Source organism: Salmo trutta, chromosome 40, assembly GCF_901001165.1.
Source record: "Salmo trutta chromosome 40, fSalTru1.1, whole genome shotgun sequence".
Lineage (NCBI taxonomy): Eukaryota > Metazoa > Chordata > Actinopteri > Salmoniformes > Salmonidae > Salmo > Salmo trutta.
Window position 1 is genome coordinate 20263281 of NC_042996.1, and position 18576 is coordinate 20281856.

Genomic DNA, 18576 nt, shown 5'->3' on the forward strand with positions numbered 1-18576 from the left:
TAAGGACAGGGAAAAGGCCCGAATTAAAGGAGAGCATACAGTAGGCTTTAAAAAACTTGTTAGTTAAAAGTTCTCTGAAGAGGCTAGATGACTGGTTTTAAAGAATATACTGTCCAATTAATCACTGAAAATCCAAATAGTTGCTTGAAATAACATCTAAACTTTACTCATAAAAGTTTAGTCAGACTTGTTTTGGATACATATAACGCTGAAATCTTTAGAATAAATATTTCATTAGTGGATATTTTCTAATCATATTACATTTATGCATTAATAATACAACAAACAGTCCAGATTAGGAAAAAAAAGCAACATTTCAATGCATTTCAGTGGATACCCTGTGTTCCTCATCAAAGCTCTTCTAAATGAATGTTTTAGAATGTTATTAGCTTGTATGTTTCTCCCATAATGAAATTGAAAGATAACTGCCTGCATCTCCTCTATAGCTACAAAATAAAATGGAACCCCCAATCATTATGCAATGTAGACAGCCCGACTACAAAGCGATGAGTGATGTTTACAAGTAATTGGCCAACGCAATTATGGAAGGTAAATATGGATTTTCATTAAGGAGAAAACATGGAGGGTCTCGGAGAATTTTCCAAAGGCACAATTTACATTTTGATGTCAATATGATTATCTCCAGATACTCTCCCATTGCAAAACAATATAAAATACATGATTTATATACACAAGCTTATCATTATGTGACTAAAATAATCAAGACATTTCATAGATTGAATGGATTTCAACCCTGTCCAGAATCCTTGCTTCATCAAAGATAATATTGAACAAAGTTCATGGTTTCCACTCAAGGGGCTTCAAACAGTGATGTGGCCTGAGGCAACGGTGACGTCAGAACTATGAAGTTTTATTCGGAATATCACAGTTCATTAAACCACAGCTTTGGAAACTCGGGGGCAAGACAGGGATACAACATATATATTGACAAAACAGTCATACATTATTAAGAGTATCCGATAACAGTTTAATATAGAAAACATGAACCGATACATTCAATAACTAAAGATTTTATGTAAAGATGTAAAACAGATTAGTTTATAATATTTAAAACCTTTCTTGATATGGTGCTGCCATGCCCTCTGTCTAACCTTCTGCATACGACAGAGATTATAATTATTCCTCTACTAGAATAACTGCCCAAACTGTGTGGTTTGTAAAACAATCTCTCCATTGCTTTATTGTATAACTTCTGTGAGTAGCAGAGCATGACCTCACCACTTCCTGAAGCAGGAGTAGTTCAATGCCATAGTTCACCAGTAGGTGGCAGCAGTATGCTGTGTACTCTGGTCAAAACCCCAAAGCTCTCGTTTTACCAATCCCAATACAAACCCAGAGAGATATTGTGGTTGATTAAACCAGCGAGGCAAACGAACAAACCCCAAAAGGCTTTCATGTTAATGTTAATTAACTCGTTCCTTTTTTGTATATAAAAAAATTAATTATGAACATATAATTTTAACATTACGCCAGTAAAATTACAAGTACATTTGGGTTTCTTCTAGATGTACAGTATATGGACTCCAATAAAGACCAGTCTTATGAACCCAATTGATGTAATGAACCTCCGAGATGCTAGCGCGGCTAACAATTTCTCACCCCTTTTCCCACTAAGGTTGACACGGATGCTGCAGAGCTGTCACCTGTACAGAATGCCACAGCTGCCAGCGTAGCGTGCTACAAAGCTTTCCCCTGCTGAGGCTGCCAATGGCAACTCTGGAACACAACGAGCACTCTGACACACACACACTCGCATATGTATATGTGTGTGCGCACAGGCATACACACTATATTCTCACCTCCTCACCTGCCACACCAACCCGAGCAGGAGGGGAAAAAATACATTTTACAAACGGTCATCAGCATCTGGCCTGTGACAAGGCTTGTGCACAAGTTCAATGAAATTTGACCGTGAGTAACAAAATGACAGCAGTGTCATATGTATTTTCATGTGTGGACTCAGAGTTGCCGTGTGGTAAACAACATGCTGATTCTGATCCAGAGATCCTGAGTACTGGATACATATGGCAAACTGCACTCCATTGATAATCTAGTACAGGACTTTAGACCATGGCCAAATGACACTGTATTCCCTATAATATAATACACTACTTTTGACCAGAGCCAGAGTGTCATTAGACATTTGCAGATACTGTAGCGCCCCTCCGCCATGCTGTACAGTACCACCACAATACATCCCATGATCCTTTGGGGCTGGGCCTCCAGTCCATTGAGCCTTTACGAGGCGAGACCACACCATGACCAGTCTCTCACAAACTCCCACGTCACACGCCAGCAAACCATCGTATTAACGACGGAACAGAAAGGGATGAAAAATAACCAGCTGGGCTTCGAAACACTATTAAATGAATGCGATTTCCAGAGGTTTTTATGAATCGAAACAGATGCCAAAACATAACTTCAAACAAATTGACTTCCAATTATTTGAGCCACACAATTCCAGATGTTCAACAGATGGAGGCGCGGAGGGGGGGGGGGGACCAAAGGTGTCTCGAACCGCGTTTTTGTTTTATTCTGACAATAAAGGCAGGCGGTTACAGTTGTATGTGTTTTAAATCAGTGGGCGGGGCCGAGATGTGAGTGGAGGGACATGGATGAGAGAAAGAAAGCACATCATTAGGAAAATGTCAATCCAACCAACGACAGAGAGAACAGAACACTGTAGCGTTCATATAGTCAGTTAATATCTCCGTGCAGAAAGCTAGGACAAACCGTATCAAGGTTTCTCTGAAACGTTAATGTGATCCCTCTGCATATCTTTCTTTCAGTGTTCAAATTAAATGAAAAAAAGGAACAATTACTGAACTCACTATTTTATATGGGTGTTCACATGAATAGCCTAGGCATATGGTCATGCATATGGACATGCATTCAATTACATGGCCAGATGTTGTCTATACGCACGTCTATGAACATACCAAGAACTACAGTATAAGAAGGAAGGTACTTATAAAGTAGTTGCAGACGGCAGCCTCCTTTATGCCACAGACTTGGCTAATAGTGTGTCTAGCTGCACTGTGTCCAGGCTGGGTCCTGGCTGCCTCTGATCCCATTACAACCAGAGCCCCGGGGCCTGAGGGAGCCATTGGGGATCCACCAGGGATCCAAGATGCCCGTGTTATCCAGCCTGGGCCCATAGAGGAGCCATCCACTGGGGCTCAATTGTGGCTCCCTGATTCAGCCTCATCCTCCACACTAACGGGTTGCCTTTAGCACCTCCGGGCCAGCCTCTGATCCGAGGGGGCCAAAATATCCCTTCTCCGACTCTCTCCCCCTCGCCATCCATAATATCTCCGGCTAATGTATTCTAATGGAGCAAAAAAGCAGGTCCGTTTTGTTGGGTTAGCAGCTAGCTTTCCCCGTTTAATTCCTCCGCTATTGGGAACTGCTATGCTAATCCTCCCATCACTGGCCCCCACTCCCACTCTTCCTCGTTCTCTCTCTGGTAACCTTCTGTAATCTCGGTGACCTTGGTGGGGCAGTGGGGTTGGCGGGAACAGTGGGGGGGGGGGGGGGGGGGGGGGGGGGGGGGTGAACGGTGGCCATGGAAGGCCCTGATTGATTTGTAATTCAAAACGGGAGCGACAGGTCTAGGGCTATGATGTTCGCTGCTATAACTGCCAACACCAGAACCCTTACCGCCCCGAACCCCCTCAAACACCTGAGGGGGAAACCAACCGAGCCAAAAATATTCTGTACATTTTTTTTTTTTAATTAAAGTTGAAACTAATAGTGGAGAGTGCAATTGGACAATGTGCTGTAGTGTGTCTGTCTATTCTCCTGCGTGTCTCAGGCGTAAGTGAGTGTGTGTTAGTCAAGAGAGAGACGAGGTGAGGCGAGGTGCAGTGCGTGACGTGTGGGTAAATGTCAGCCAAGTTTGGGGTTGATATGATGATCATTACCACAGTGAGATAATTGGCTCTAGCTGTGTGGGCCGAGGCGTTTGGTGGGCGCCTCTTCTCTCCAATGGGCATCTTTCTACTCGTCTACATTATTCATCCACCTCTTTATCTCCCTCTCCTCTCCTCCCTCACCCAGGAATCCAGGCCATCGCTGGGCCTTCATTCATAATTGATGGGTAATTGTTTATTAAATGCAAGACCTGACACTATTATACCTATTACCATGTCTGCAGAGTAGTAGTGTGTGCATTTTCCCATATTCTAAAGATCTTAGGTGATGGGATCGTATGGATGAGTGGGTATGGATGGATGGATGGACGCAAGGGAAAACGGAAGTGTACGGAAAGGGGGGGGGAAACGAAAGAGAGGAAGCCGGCCGAGGGAGGAGAGGAGCGAGAGGGATGATGAAGAAAGAAGTCGATGCGATTGGCCCGTGTGGAGTCAGTGCGGAGTTAAGTCAGTCTCCGTACAGAGTGAGAGGAAAGGACAAGAGACAAAGGAGCTAAAATAACCTCTTTTGCTCTCATTACATTGACTCTTAATCTCTCCACGGCCCGTCGTGGGCAATCCCAGCTCTGGGCGTTCGGAGGGTAAAGCCTCCGACGAGACCGTCCGTCCAAAAGCGGATTCATTACCTGAGACGGGACTGAGGCTGCGTGCCAAATGGCACCGTGTTGGGCTATGGTCAAAAACAGTGCACTATATAGCGGAAACGGTTGCCATTTGGGACACAGCGTGAGTGTCTGTCTGGCCACCATTGAGCCCAGTTAAATGTAATCTCTGCCAGGGAGGGACAGAGACGCAGAGACATCCTGATTGGGACCAGGCACCACTAGAGGTCAGTGTGGCTACAGATTTAAAAGGTAACTCTAAATGCCTGAAGGGGCTGAGGCTAAAGCTTAAGAAGATGCAACCATCACAAAAGGGAGGACAAAACATAATTCAGGTGATGGAAATGAATCAAAATGAAATGATTAAGTTCAGTTAATTACTCGGTAGCTTAGGCAAATCAGCTTAACTTATATCGAAATCATTATTTCAGCTAGTGCGTCGCCAGGCAGGCAGAAGATATTTAGCCAACATGTACTTAAAACAGCCTATATCAGTGTATATAAAGTAGGAACTCGGTTAATGGATTAGATAGCATACTGCGTGCCCCATGTATCCTAACACATATTAATGTGCCATTAAGTTATATTAAGTCTTGGGGAAAATAGTTGAAAAAAATCTATGCATATCCGCAGATGGCTGAGTGTAGAAGGAGGCAGGGCATTTCATTTCCTACTTGGTGTCATATCACACTAAGTGTTTGTATAGTCGATGTGACGCCACAAAGTGATTGACAGTTTTGTTCAATACAATTCCCTTACGAAAATAGAAAGAAAAAAACACTTTTTACACACATTTATTACATGAAAGCCCTCATTGAAATACTACAGTGTCTTTCCACACACACACAGACAGACAGACAGACAGACAGAGAGATGAAATGAAAGGAGGGAATATTGTGTGAGGTGTAGTGAGTGTAGAGATCTGTATGATGGAATGTCATTACCTTGGCTGGGTTCAAAGTGATTAACACGGAGTGTTAATTAAAAGAGCGTAGCCTAAGGAGTGGGTGTGTTGCTAATCTTAAGGACACAGTTGTGAAGAGTTAGATCCTCCTCTACACATAAACACACAGTAGAGATCCAGCTTCTGCTGGTTTCTTTTAAACAAAATAAAACAATTACACGGTTCACAATAATAGTCTAAAATAGACTCTGAATTAAACATTTTTTGTATATTGAGTTAATCAAAGTTAATGTACGCTGTGATAAAATAGCACAATTTACAACATGATAAATACATAATAATAGTACTAATAATACTGAAGTTTGTACATAGGACAACATTTAATTGAAACCTTTTAAATGACACATGTAATACAATGCATTTTAACTGTAGACACTGTACTTCAGGCTCACCTAGTGTTATAGAAACCTTCTGTGCACTCTGCCACAACTCATAATCTCTAAACGCAGCCTGGATAAAGAAATGGCTACTAGTGAAATCACCTATAGGTACATGTGAACAACAGAACATACTATTCGGAAGTAAAAGATTTCGGGAAATGAAATAAATTACAAAACGAATAACGATGAAAATGGTTTATCAGATGTAGGCCTTCATCAAATAGCCACGACCCGATCTAGATACAAATCTCCTCACCCTTCCACCAAGACGTACCCTACTGAACAGTAAGGAAACAGACGTTCCAGAGGCAGACGTCTCTGAGAGAGGAGCGAGGAGTGAAACGCCCATCTATCCCAAAAGCCCATTTACACCGGCAACGCCTGACGGTGATTATACAGGGGTGGAGCAGGCTAATGCCGTCCAAATGAATGAGCAAGCCAATTTAAATGAGCTTCTCTGTTGTGCTATGGATAACGCGTGTCGCGTTCTGTAAATAATACCACAGCAGCTGTCACCCCCAGCTCAAACATATCGTACGGAGCAACTACGTAGCTAATGCCATGTTAGGATTAGCTAACACAGATGAGTGAATATATTATGAACTGAGGAGAAGGCCTGCCAGGCCAACAACAGTTTACAGTACAGAAGGAATCTTCTGCAACAAATAAAATGTAATTAAGGAGTGGGGGGAGAAGAGGAGAGAGAGGTGGGGGTGCGTGTACACACACACGCACACACACACACACAACATGCAAATGTTCCTTTGTTACTTGCCGTTTTGCATCCTAATACCCAGAGATTAAAATACCTTTTTTCGCATTATGGAATTTGTCATGTTCAGTTGGAGCTGTCATATCTAGGAGTGTGTGCGTTAATGTGTGTAATCTGCTTTGCAACACATCAATTATGATGGATATTCCTCCAGAGCCAGGGTTTCGATAGCAGCGTTTATGGTAATCAGTCTTCTCTTGTTAGGCAAGCAACTTGTTTAGTAAATAATGATTCACTTTGGCAGAGGCTGGCTGCTGTTCTATTATGATGCTGGCTGGTGAGTGTGTGTGTCTGTGTGTGTGTGTGTGTGTGTGTGTGTGTGTGTGTGTGTGTGTGTTTGCCAAGGAGCAAGGATCAAGCAGAGTGGATACAAAAATGCTTTAGGTTAGACTTCAATCAAAGCCGCAACGTGGAAAACAAATACATATTTTACAAACTATTCCACACAACCTTTCACTGTCTCACCCACAGAGTGCATGTATGCTAGTTTGTTGCTTCCCCCTTAAGAAGGAAGCAGGTAGAAAGAAAAAAGAGAACCTTTGAAAGCTTTCCGCCTTCTCTCCCGCTTCTTCTCTCCATCCCCCTCTCTCTCTCTCCCTCCCTCCCCCCATGTCTCCCTCTCCCTACTTCTCCCCCACTCCCTCTCTATCCTATCCCCCTCTCTCTCCCTCTCTGGGGCTGGGGCCTCGGGGAAAGAGGAGCAGAGACACAGTCCTAATTCGTTCTCTCCCTGCAGCGGGCGTAAAATAACAGCAGGGCTTAATGCCCGGCCCCTCTCCCTGTTCCTTCTCTCTCCCTCAACAGAGCCCTGTTTGTTCAAACTTCCACACCTGAGACTGCTGGAACATCAGTGCAGAGCCACATCACTGTGAGGGCGTCTTCAAAAATAAATATGTTTAAAACAAGGCCCTCCCGTTTTGCTTGGCTCAGATCCTCCTCGTATCCACCTCCACTTTTCACGCTCTTATTTGGTGTGGAAACGGAGAAAGGGCCTTGAGAGGCTGGTGATGGTGGGGGGGCTGATTACAAACACGCCAACAGGCTCTGGAGGGGTTTAGCCCCTGAGGCCCATCGGGAACTGCATGTATCAGACGGAGGTTTCTGTCAGACCCAACACTTCAGTCAGGCCTTCACTCTATTCCCCCAGCATCAGCACGAACCCTGACTGAGCCGCCTGGAAATCACTCCCAGACCCAGGCTTGCAAGTGCTGTATGTATATTGTGGTGTAATGTAAATCACCGTAGACAGCTGTATTGAAGTTGCTAGAAGTGCTGAAACAAATTCAAGCCTTATATTGCCAATCAATGGGAGAATTTGGGGGAGAGTGAAGGGGAGGAAAGAAAATGGCCGCCACCTACTTATCCCCTCAGAATCTCCAGTTAAAAGAGTCATAAAATATACCACTTTAAAAGCAATCAATTGACATTGACAATGAAGGAAAATATAATATCAGATAGTTTCATTGTGTGTTTATTGTCAATATAGTAGATTTACTTCAGTCCCTCCCTTAGCTCTACCACTAGAAGTCATTCCATCAGGGTTGAGTGAGTGAGAGAGAGGGGGCTTGAATCGTCCCATGACAGAAGAATGAGTACCTAGCTACCGATCCTCAGTACATTCAGTGGTGTGGAATGGCTTTATTTATGAAGTAGTACAGGCAGGCAGGCAGCGAGATAATGCAGCCAGCCACACGCTACAGCCAGTAGCTATGCAATCCTCCCATATTTTAAAGATTGATGCTGTTTTGCGTGAAGAATGGTCCATCATGCGAACGGCAGTCAGGGGACTGAGGGCAAGCACGTAAATAAAACGGTGCTGGAATAAAAAGAAGGCAGATATTTCTGTTCCGTAACGGTATTTTACAAGGAATTGTTGGTGTTGAAAATATTTCAAAGATATGATTTCGTAGGATCATATTCATCTGATTTGAACGTCGTTAACCGGAGGCAGTCACGTGTGAGGTCTGCGCCGGAGGATTTGAATAGGCCGGAGAAATGCAACATGCCCTTGAAATGATCTTCTCCCTCTGTCGGTTTGCTTGATCGTCAAGTCGGACCGACGGGCAATTAAAATCACACTGACGCGACACGGTCATTACATTCAAATCAGCAGCATCAGTAGTTACAGGACAGTATTCACTGACTCTTTTTGACGCGTGTTGAGTCAAATTTTTTGGAATTGTGTGAGAAAACAGTTGCTCTCTAACTGGCCATAAAAGCATGAATAGATCCCTTTTCGCCGACACCTTGGGGAACGTTCCAGTCATGGAAAGGCGTGTCTCTAAAAACAGGAAATCAGGAAATCTCTGCAGTACTGCCCAGAGAGGAACAACTCCTCACCAAAATGAATCCATTACACTCATTGCGGATACACCCACTTGTGGAGACAGATGCAGACGGGACGGCCAGGATCCCCCTTCCTTTCCTCTCCTTCCTCGCCTACCCTCTCCCTCTTCCTCCTCTACCGCCACCACCCTGTCTTTCTCCACTTCTGGCTTTCACTCCTCTCCTCAATTTTCCTCCTCTTCTACCTCTGTCTCTTTGCCTCCATTTCCACCTCTCCCTTTCCCTCCCTCTCATCCTTCCCTCCCTGCCTCTTCCTCCCCTATCCCGCTGCCAGGGGGGAGAGCTAGGTGAGGTACTGTAAGGGGTGTGGGCGGGGGAGGGGGCCTATTTTACCTCAGCTTAAACCTGACACACCTGCGGAGTAGTGAAGCATCAGGAACACATCCCCCATTGTTTCTTCACTTCATTCTGTTACCAACTAACGGCAATCCCCATTTCCCGAGGGCCACGTAGTCTCAGTGGTGTTTACTGAGTAACTAAGGTGAGTTACTTTTCCTTTAAAAAAAACGAAACAAACGTAGCTAGGACAGTCAAAATTATTGGGCTCCAACATGATACTTGATTGGGCTGGCCTATGACGAAGTTCTAACTACACACTCCCAAACACATTTTTAACAGCATGACTTACATGGTTAAATGTAAACCAAATTCCAATATAAACGCTACAGAGGAGCATCTGCTGGCAAGACACTTGAGAGGAACTTAAGGCTGTTATCATCAGTATCACTGAGAGTGTGTACTGTATCATATAAGTCAGACTGGAGAAGAAATATTTTTCCTTCTTTTCATAACCCTTAAGGACTAAATATAGAGTCTGGCTTTTGTACCGTTGGATCACATATTTCAGTCTGACCCCGTTTCAACAGACAAAGAAAGCACTCAATGTTTTTTCTTTTTCCCCCCTTCCTCTCCTTTTCTCAACACGTCAAATATCCGACTTCTTCGTCTGCTCGACGCGATAGGATTCACAGCTAAAACAACAGTGGGGGCTCAGATGCGTTCGCTCAGTAAACTGCTCGTTTGTTAAAAGAGAGATGTTATACTCAGGTCACGTTGGTTGCCATCTTGTTTTGCCAGGTGGCGCCCCCACAGTCGCACTGTTTTGATACAACCCAGCTGGCAGAGGCCGATACCAGTTTAGTCTGAGGAATTGGCCTGTGCAAACAAACACACGGATCCCCGCTGCATCTGCCAACCATTAGCTATGTATCGGCAGGGAGGGACGGAGAGTAACAGAGAAACAGAGAGAAAAACAGAGAGAGAGAGAGACGGTGTGTGCGAGAGAGAGAAACGGAGAGCGGGAGAGCGAGAGATTGTGTGTGGGAGAGAGGGGTAGAGAGAGCGAGAGAGAGAAAGGGAGGGAGAGAGAGAGAGAGTGAGAGAGAGATAAAGAGGAGAGAAAGAGAGGGAGGGCTGAGAGAGATGGAGGACGAGTGAGAGGTCCCGCTAAATAAGCCTGATCCTGTTTCAGAGCCAGCAAATAAACAACAGCCCACAGCATCATTATTCATTAGAGATGATATGGCCAGGGAGGTTTTAAAAGCACACCTGCTCTGTGTGGGAGGGCTGCATGCCCACTCACTGACTGACTCCCGCATGCACTGGTCCTCTGAGAGGAGTGGGCTGGCCTGACGTCTACATACCTCAAACCCCCCCCCCCCCCCCCCCCCCCCATGGGAGATACCACCTAATTCTTACAGGTGTGGTGAGTTACCTCCATGCAATGTGAAGTGCTACAATGGAGGTTATTCAAAGTGAATTTATGCCATTTATTCATTCTTCATCATTCTAAAAGTACAATTCAACAGTGCAATATGAGTAAGTAGGTGAAGTGAAATCCAGAATTGTTTTTATGGAGAATTCCTGGGATGCGCCAAGAACACGTTCCCTGCAAACATGTATGGGATTCTATTTTCAGTCAGTCCAACACAATGCATGAAACTGATGAAACATTTGCTCTGCTAAGCAATTCCAGAGTGTCAGAACGATTGAAGCTTACTCGTAAACACGCACTTCTCCCGGGAATAGTAAATTGTTACAAAGCAAGGAAAAGCTTTTGTGTTGATGGCAGAGAAGTGAAAGCCACTCACATTGGTTACAAACCCTTATGGTGTGTATGGATAGCTTTTCTGCTTGAAAACATCTCCAGTGCCAGGGGTAGTGTGACTAAGAGAAAGGAGAGAGAGAGACATTTGAGAAAATGGCAGATAGAGAGAGAGAATGAGAGAAAAGGGAAGAGTGGAGAGGGAGAGGGAGAGAGTGAGAGTCAGAGGAGGAAAATGGAGAGGGGGGGGTAGCGGTGGAGCTGTTTTCATTGGCACATCTGCGTTGAAAAACTCCCGCTAACAGGAAGGTCTAAAAGTAAATTACATCACCGGTGAAGCCAACAAAAATGTTTCTCACTGAAGTAACAGTGATTTTAATTATGCTGACACTTATAAACTCGTAAAAGTATTGAGCACTGATTGCTGCAATAATGCCACACCGGCTGCCTGTGCTTTTTCAACATTTACTCTGTCACACCCATTTCTCTTCTAAATACACAAAATGAAATAAATGAACACTTGACTTCCTAGTTATGGTGAAGTTAATAGTTCAGGATTTTCCTAGAGTCAGATGAACTTGTGGATACCATTTTTATGTCTCCGCGTCCAGTATGAAGGAGGTAGTTTCGCGAGCCAGTGCTAACTAGCATTAGCATGCTAGCTGTACCCAAAGACTTCCAGGCTTTGCGCTAAGATAATTACCCCTCCTGAACTACTGTATTTGATCAAAGCCGACTGTGCGTGTTTGTGTGTGTGTGTGCATTTCTCTGTATCTATCTCCACTGGGCTTTCCTTTCGTCCCCTGGCTCTGTTCATTAGCTGAGACTTGTTCCCCTGCACCGCTCCACAGCACCGCTCCTGGTGCTAATCATTCTTAATTTCAGAGGCCCCTCAGTGCCCCCACTACCCCAACTACCCCCTCCCGGGGCCCCAACACAACCCCCTCACCAAAGCCTGGTCCTCCAGCCTCCACACACATTAACACTCAACACAGAGTGGACCACATCATGCATAACCTACTATAGCACCACCCGGGTCAGGCCTGGTCAGCTATAGAGATACTGAAGTAGTTTCAGTCAATCTACAATAACAGACTAGGGCTAGACTGTGGGGTCTAAAGGTCTGGAAGACTCAAACCAACTTTATTGGTAGGAGAGAGAGAGAGTTCAGAATGCTAACATTGACACTATTCATCTCAGATGAGTGGCGCGTGCAGGCTGGCTGACTTGTTACCATAGAAATCAATTCCATAGCACACCACCCTTCACCACCCATGATTGTCTCACTGTTTGGGAGGAGAGACTGACATAGCTGTATGTATGTTAAATGGTTGAGTAGACATAATTAATCACTTGGTGCTGAGGGGTATTTCGCGGAGGAATGGTGACGGCGTAATTTGTTCCAATAAGCCGTATCTGAAGGAAGGGAAAATGTGCTCAACCACGTTGCAGTCTAAGAAAACACTGTGGAGGAGAAACAGACAGCATGGAGCACTGAGAGAATCCTCCCTCCCCACTATATCAGTCCCGGCTGGGCTGCTACTCAGGCAACCCTCCCCTGGCTGGCTGGGGCTGCTCACTCTGCGTGGGAGGGACTCTGGAGACATCATCAGCCACTCCACCATGAGAAACCTTGCTGCCTTCAATCACGATGTCGCCTGTAATTAATATTAATCATCATTCCTCCATTTCAGTCCTGCTGCTGCTGATAAATATTGATATGGTGCTGTGATGACAATGAGCAATAACAAAAATAATGTACTACTAACATTGGGCGAGGTCGTAAAAATGTGAGAATTTAAATAAAACAAGCATATGCATCTACACACACACGATGCCCCCCCCCCACCACCACCACACACACACTACCATTTCTCTGTCGACTTCAGATGATACGGTTGGCCTGTACGCTGACAGTGAGGTCACAACCCTGTGATGACCGCACCCACAGTAGCCCTGACCAGTCACGGCTGGCTCCTGGTTCAGGAGGAAGTGACACGTTGACTCCCAACTCTACTCTCCCCCCGTGTGGACTGTTCCTCTCTACTGAGGGCCTGTTTAAACCACCTGTTTACAATTTAATTGTCCCTAATCCCGGTTGAAGGTCAAAGCCACTCAGTGAAACAGTGCCTCAGTCTCAGCACACACATGTACACTCACACACACAGGAAACTTCCAACTGTCACTGCCAACTGGGAATCAGTGATTGGACAGCCATGCGTTGCCCCAGCAACCACCTAGGCTAGCTATACAGCACTGTACTGTACTACTGTCCATTATGAATAGGTTATTTTGGAAATACAGAAAGGGAGTGAAAGTAGTAGTCTCATAGGAATTCATTAGGAAGCTGAAAATTAACAGTGAAAACATACATCGCTATGAAAAATATCCACATATCTGCTACTACACAGCAATACACACACACACACACAGACCAAGACAGAAAGGGAGAGATAGAGAGAATATATAAAAACAGAAGTAATCATCTGTTGGTGTGTGTGTGTGTGTGTGTGTGTGTGTGTGTGTGTGTGTGTGTAGACTAGAGCAGAGTGATGGTGTCTGAAGGTCAGTGAAACATTGAGGCAATCACCCTAACGATAACAAACGAGGGAAAGAGAGGGGACCTGCTATGCCTCAGTGTAATCACAGACGCGCGGTCCGATGCACACACTCAGTCTCACACATGCCGCATTGTTATTTTATTTACTGTACATGCTCGTCTAGCCTTTTGAGGCCTCACCAGCCACTGAAGACACTATCACATGAAAATACAAAGAAATATGAGAAGGTTGATCCTGAAGGGATGTTTATACGAGGCGAGCTAGAAGCAGGAGGCACTGCACACAACTGTGACATTCAGCCTAAATAAAATGATTAATGGTACAGTGCACTATGTACAATATCATCATATAGCGTGGAAATATATATAGCACCAGTTAAAAGTTTGGACACACCTAATCATTGCAGGGTTTTTCTTTATTTTGACTATTTTCTACATTGTAGAATAATAGTGAAGACAACAAAACTATGAAATAACACATATGGAATCATGTGGTAACCAAAAAAGTGTTCAACAAATCAAAATATATATTGGTTGACGGGAATAACCAAAGTGATGAATTATTGCGGGGGTGAATTACTTCATGAATGTGTATTGTGTGACATAAAGTAGTTATGTCACAGGTTATTGAAGTGTGTGTGTTGATGTAAAACCGTTGTTTATGATGTTATGTCCATGGGAAATTATGCATTTATGGTAGATGTCACGACTTCCGCCGAAGTCGGTCCCTCTGCTTGTTCGGGCGGCGTTCGGCAGTCGACGTCACCGGCCTTCTAGCCACCGCCGATCCACTTTTCATTTTCCATTTGTTTTGTCTTAGTCTTACACACCTGGTTTCTCTCACCCAATTACTTGTTTATTATTTAACCCTCTGTTCCCCATGTTTGTTTGTGAGTGATTGTTTATTGTATTTTCGGTCCGTTATGGTGTGCTCGTGATGGTACTTTGTACATTTGTCATTCTGAGTAAAAGTACGTTGATTACTCATATTTGCTATCCTGCGCCTGACTCTCTACATCAGCTACACACAGGACCCTTACAGTAGAAATGAGTTTTGGGGCTATCGTGATGGAACATTCCTAGCTGAAGGGAGAGTACTTAAGGTGCTCAGTTGGGTTTTACCTGGGGGAGAGCAGGCTGGGCAGGTAACAGGTTGGCTAGAGTAGAGTTATACCTGAGGTTTGTTAAAGGCAAAGAGTTGTTGCCGGAAGAGTTTATACTGAGAATGTTTGATTTAGTCAAGTCTTTGTCAACGTCCTGTTTGTTGTTTTCTGTACAAAGTTTATTGGCCAATTAGTCCTGCACCTGTTAATATTGTAAATAAAAGCCTCTAAGATTGGTGAGCACCAGAACATCCTGTGTCTCCTCACTGTCCAATCCGCTGCTTCGTTTACTGCTTGACAAAGACCAAGTACAAATTATGGCAAGAAACAGCTGTAATAAGCAAAGAGAAACGACAGTCCATCATTACTTTAAGACATGAAGGTCAGTCAATCAGGAAAATGTCAAGAACTTTTAAAGTATCCTCAAGTGCAGTCACAAAAATTAATCAAGAGCTATGATGAAACTGGCTCTCATGAGGACCACCACAGGAAAGGAAGACACAGAGTTACCTCAGCTGCAGAGGAAAAATTCAGATTGCAGCCCAAATAAATGCTTCATCGAGTTCAAGTATCAGACACATGTCAACATCAACTGTTCAGAGAAGACTGCGTGAATCAGGCCTTCATGTTCGAATTTCTGCAAAGAAACCACTACTAAAGGACAGCAATAAAAATAAGAGACTTACTTTGGCCAAGAAACACGAGGAATGGACATTAGACCGGTGGAAAGCTGTCCTTTGGTCTGATGAGTCCAAATTTGATATTTTTGGTTCTAACCGCCGTGTCATCGTGAGACGCAGAGTAGGTGAACACTGTCAGTGATTTATTTAGAATTCAAGGCACACTTAACCAGCATGGCTACCACAGCATTCTACAGCGATACGCCATCCTATCTGGCTTGTGCTTAGCCGGACTATCATTTGTTTTTCAACAGGACAATGACCCAACACATCTCCAGGCTGTGTAAGGGCTATTTAACCAAGAAGGAGAGTGATAGAGTGCTGCATCAGATGACCTGGCCTCCACAATCACCCGACCTCAACCCAATTGAGATGGTTAGGGATGAGTTGGACCGCAGAGTGAAGGAAAAGCAGCCAACAAGTGCTCAGCATATGTGGGAACTCCTTCAAGACTGTTGGAAAAGCATTTCAGGTGAAGCTAGTTAAGAGAATGCCAAGAGTGTGCAAAGCTGTCATCAAGGCAAAGGGTGGCTACTTTGAAGAATCTAAAATCTATTTTGATTTAACACGTTTTTTTTGCTTACCACATGATTCCATATATGTTATTTCATAGTTTTGATGTCTTCACTATTATTCTACAATGTAGAAAATAGTAGAAATTAAGAAAATCCCTTGAATGAGTAGGTGTGTCCAAACTTTTGACTGATACTGTACATGCTCACTGACTGTACAATACCTTTACACGGAACAGTCTTACACTGTCTCTTAAAGGTCCAATGCAGCCGTTTTTATCTCAATATCAAATCATTTCTGTGGGAACAATTAAGTATGTTACTGTGATTGTTATAAATTAAAAAAAGATTAAACAGAACAAAAAAATTGCTTATTAGCAAAAAGCAATTTATCAAGCAAGAATTTAGCTATTGGTTTATTATCTAATCTACTATTTGGTGATGTCACCAGGCAGGCCAAAACTTCCTCCCACCACAACAGGCAGACAGTTCAGGCCGTCTTTTCAAACAGCTCTATCACTAAAGAGATCATTGTCATCATTTTCAAAATTTCACAGTATTATTACAACCTCATTGTGTGGAAACATATAAAATAGAGATTTAACGATTGAAATGTTTAAAGGAACATTTCAAAATGTTTCCCCAGCACCACCCCAACATCAATATATGTGAAAATTGTGCGTTTCTATATTTTGTAGTAAAAAATAAATAAGTTAAATTGGAACTGACAGCATTTTTTCCGCAACACTAACAACACTAACAACACTAACAACACTAACATCTGTTCATATACACCCCCAGGAAGAATATGACACTTCAAAAAAAAACGCTGAGATATGGTCATTTTCACGTTTTCATAAATTCTTAGAACGTTTGGGAATATGAAGGCATTTGTGAAACTTCTATAGCAATATAGGGTGGGAAAGCGGCTGTGGTTTGGACAATTAATAGACACTGCAGTAAATAAAGCCTAATAAAAACATCTGTCTCGTCCAGGACCGGAGTCTATGCAGACTGGTGCACAATTGCCAATCAGAGCTACAATAGGCCTTTATTCAAACAAGCCATTGCCACACAGGCCTGCCATCATTCACTTTGAATTGGACTGTGTGTTTACAGGTGGTTACAACAGCTCGACTTTAGATCATTAGAACGCATTTGCCAAATGCCACAAAACACACCTGAATGGATTTCTGCAAAAATGTAAATACCACAGGAGTCCTATTACATTTATGAAATTTACAGTCCTATTGATCAAACAAGCATGAAAAGGTAGGCTCTCTCTCAGTTATGCACATCAACAAGATCAATAACTAATGCTAGCCAGAGCAAGATTAACTAAAATATAACAAAGGAACATTAGATAAACCTTCTCAAACTTTTTCAGCAAGTTGGCTGTCATAATTGTACTGATAAACAATGGGGAATTGTAGCCCACACGTCCTTCTGCAGCTTGCCTGCCTGCCTAAAGTTTCCTAGCTTGCGTACCGGGGGTACGCGCAATACCGTCGAGGGTACGCCAAATAAAAATGGGATTGACATTTAAAAAAATGTAATATATATATATTTTTTAAACATGTTTTTCTTCTTCACATTTTCAAACAATCCATTTATATTTTCCAACGAGGCTATACATTTGGGTGAGGTTTTAGTAGCCTCCTTTCACTGCCAAAAGTAGCCTCCTTTCACTGCCAAAAAATAAAATGAAACCATCTAGTGTTCAGCGAAATAACATACAATGTCAAATACAGGTAGCCTAGTCAAATAATTCCAATCACATTAACCGTTACTCTCTCGCGGGAATTCCACTAACGGTCCGTATGTAGCCAAACGTAGCTGCTGCTCATGTTGGTATCTGTATTGATGGCGCCATGAAACAAAAAAAAGCCATGACAGGGAGACATAGTGGAGTGGTAACGCGCGTGCAAGCAGTTGCTCCCGACGCCACTTGGGTACACTGCAGCTTCCACCGAGAGGCTCTTGCTGCCAAGATAATGCCTGACAGCTTGAAAGACGTTTTGGACACTACAGTGAAAATGGTTAACTTTGTTAAAGCAAGGCCCCTGAACTCGCATGTATTTTCTGCACTACGCAATAATATGGGCAGCGACCATGTAACGCTTTTACAACATACAGAAGTGCGCTGGTCATCAAGGGGCAAAGTATTGACAAGTCTTTTTGAATTGAGAGACGAGCTTAAAGTTTTCTTTACTGACCATAATTTTCACTTGTCTGACCGCTTGCATGATGACGAGTTTCTCACACGACTGGCCTATGTGGGTGAGGTTTTTTCTCGCCTGAATGATCTGAATCTAGGATTACAGGGACTCTCCACAACTATATTCAATGTGCGGGACAAAATTGAGGCTATGATTAAGAAGTTGTAGCTCTTTTCTGTCTGCATTAACAAGGAAAACACAGGTCTTTCCATCATTGTATGATTTTTTTTGTGTGCAAATGAACTCAAGCTTACGGACAATGCCAAATGTGATATAGCGAAGCACCTGAGTGAGTTGTGTGCACAATTACACAGGTACTTTCCTGGAACGGATGACACAAACAACTGGATTCGTTATCCCTTTCATGCCCTGCCTCCAGTCCACTTACCGATATCTGAACAAGAGAGCCTCATAGAAATTGCAACAAGTGGTTCAGAGTTT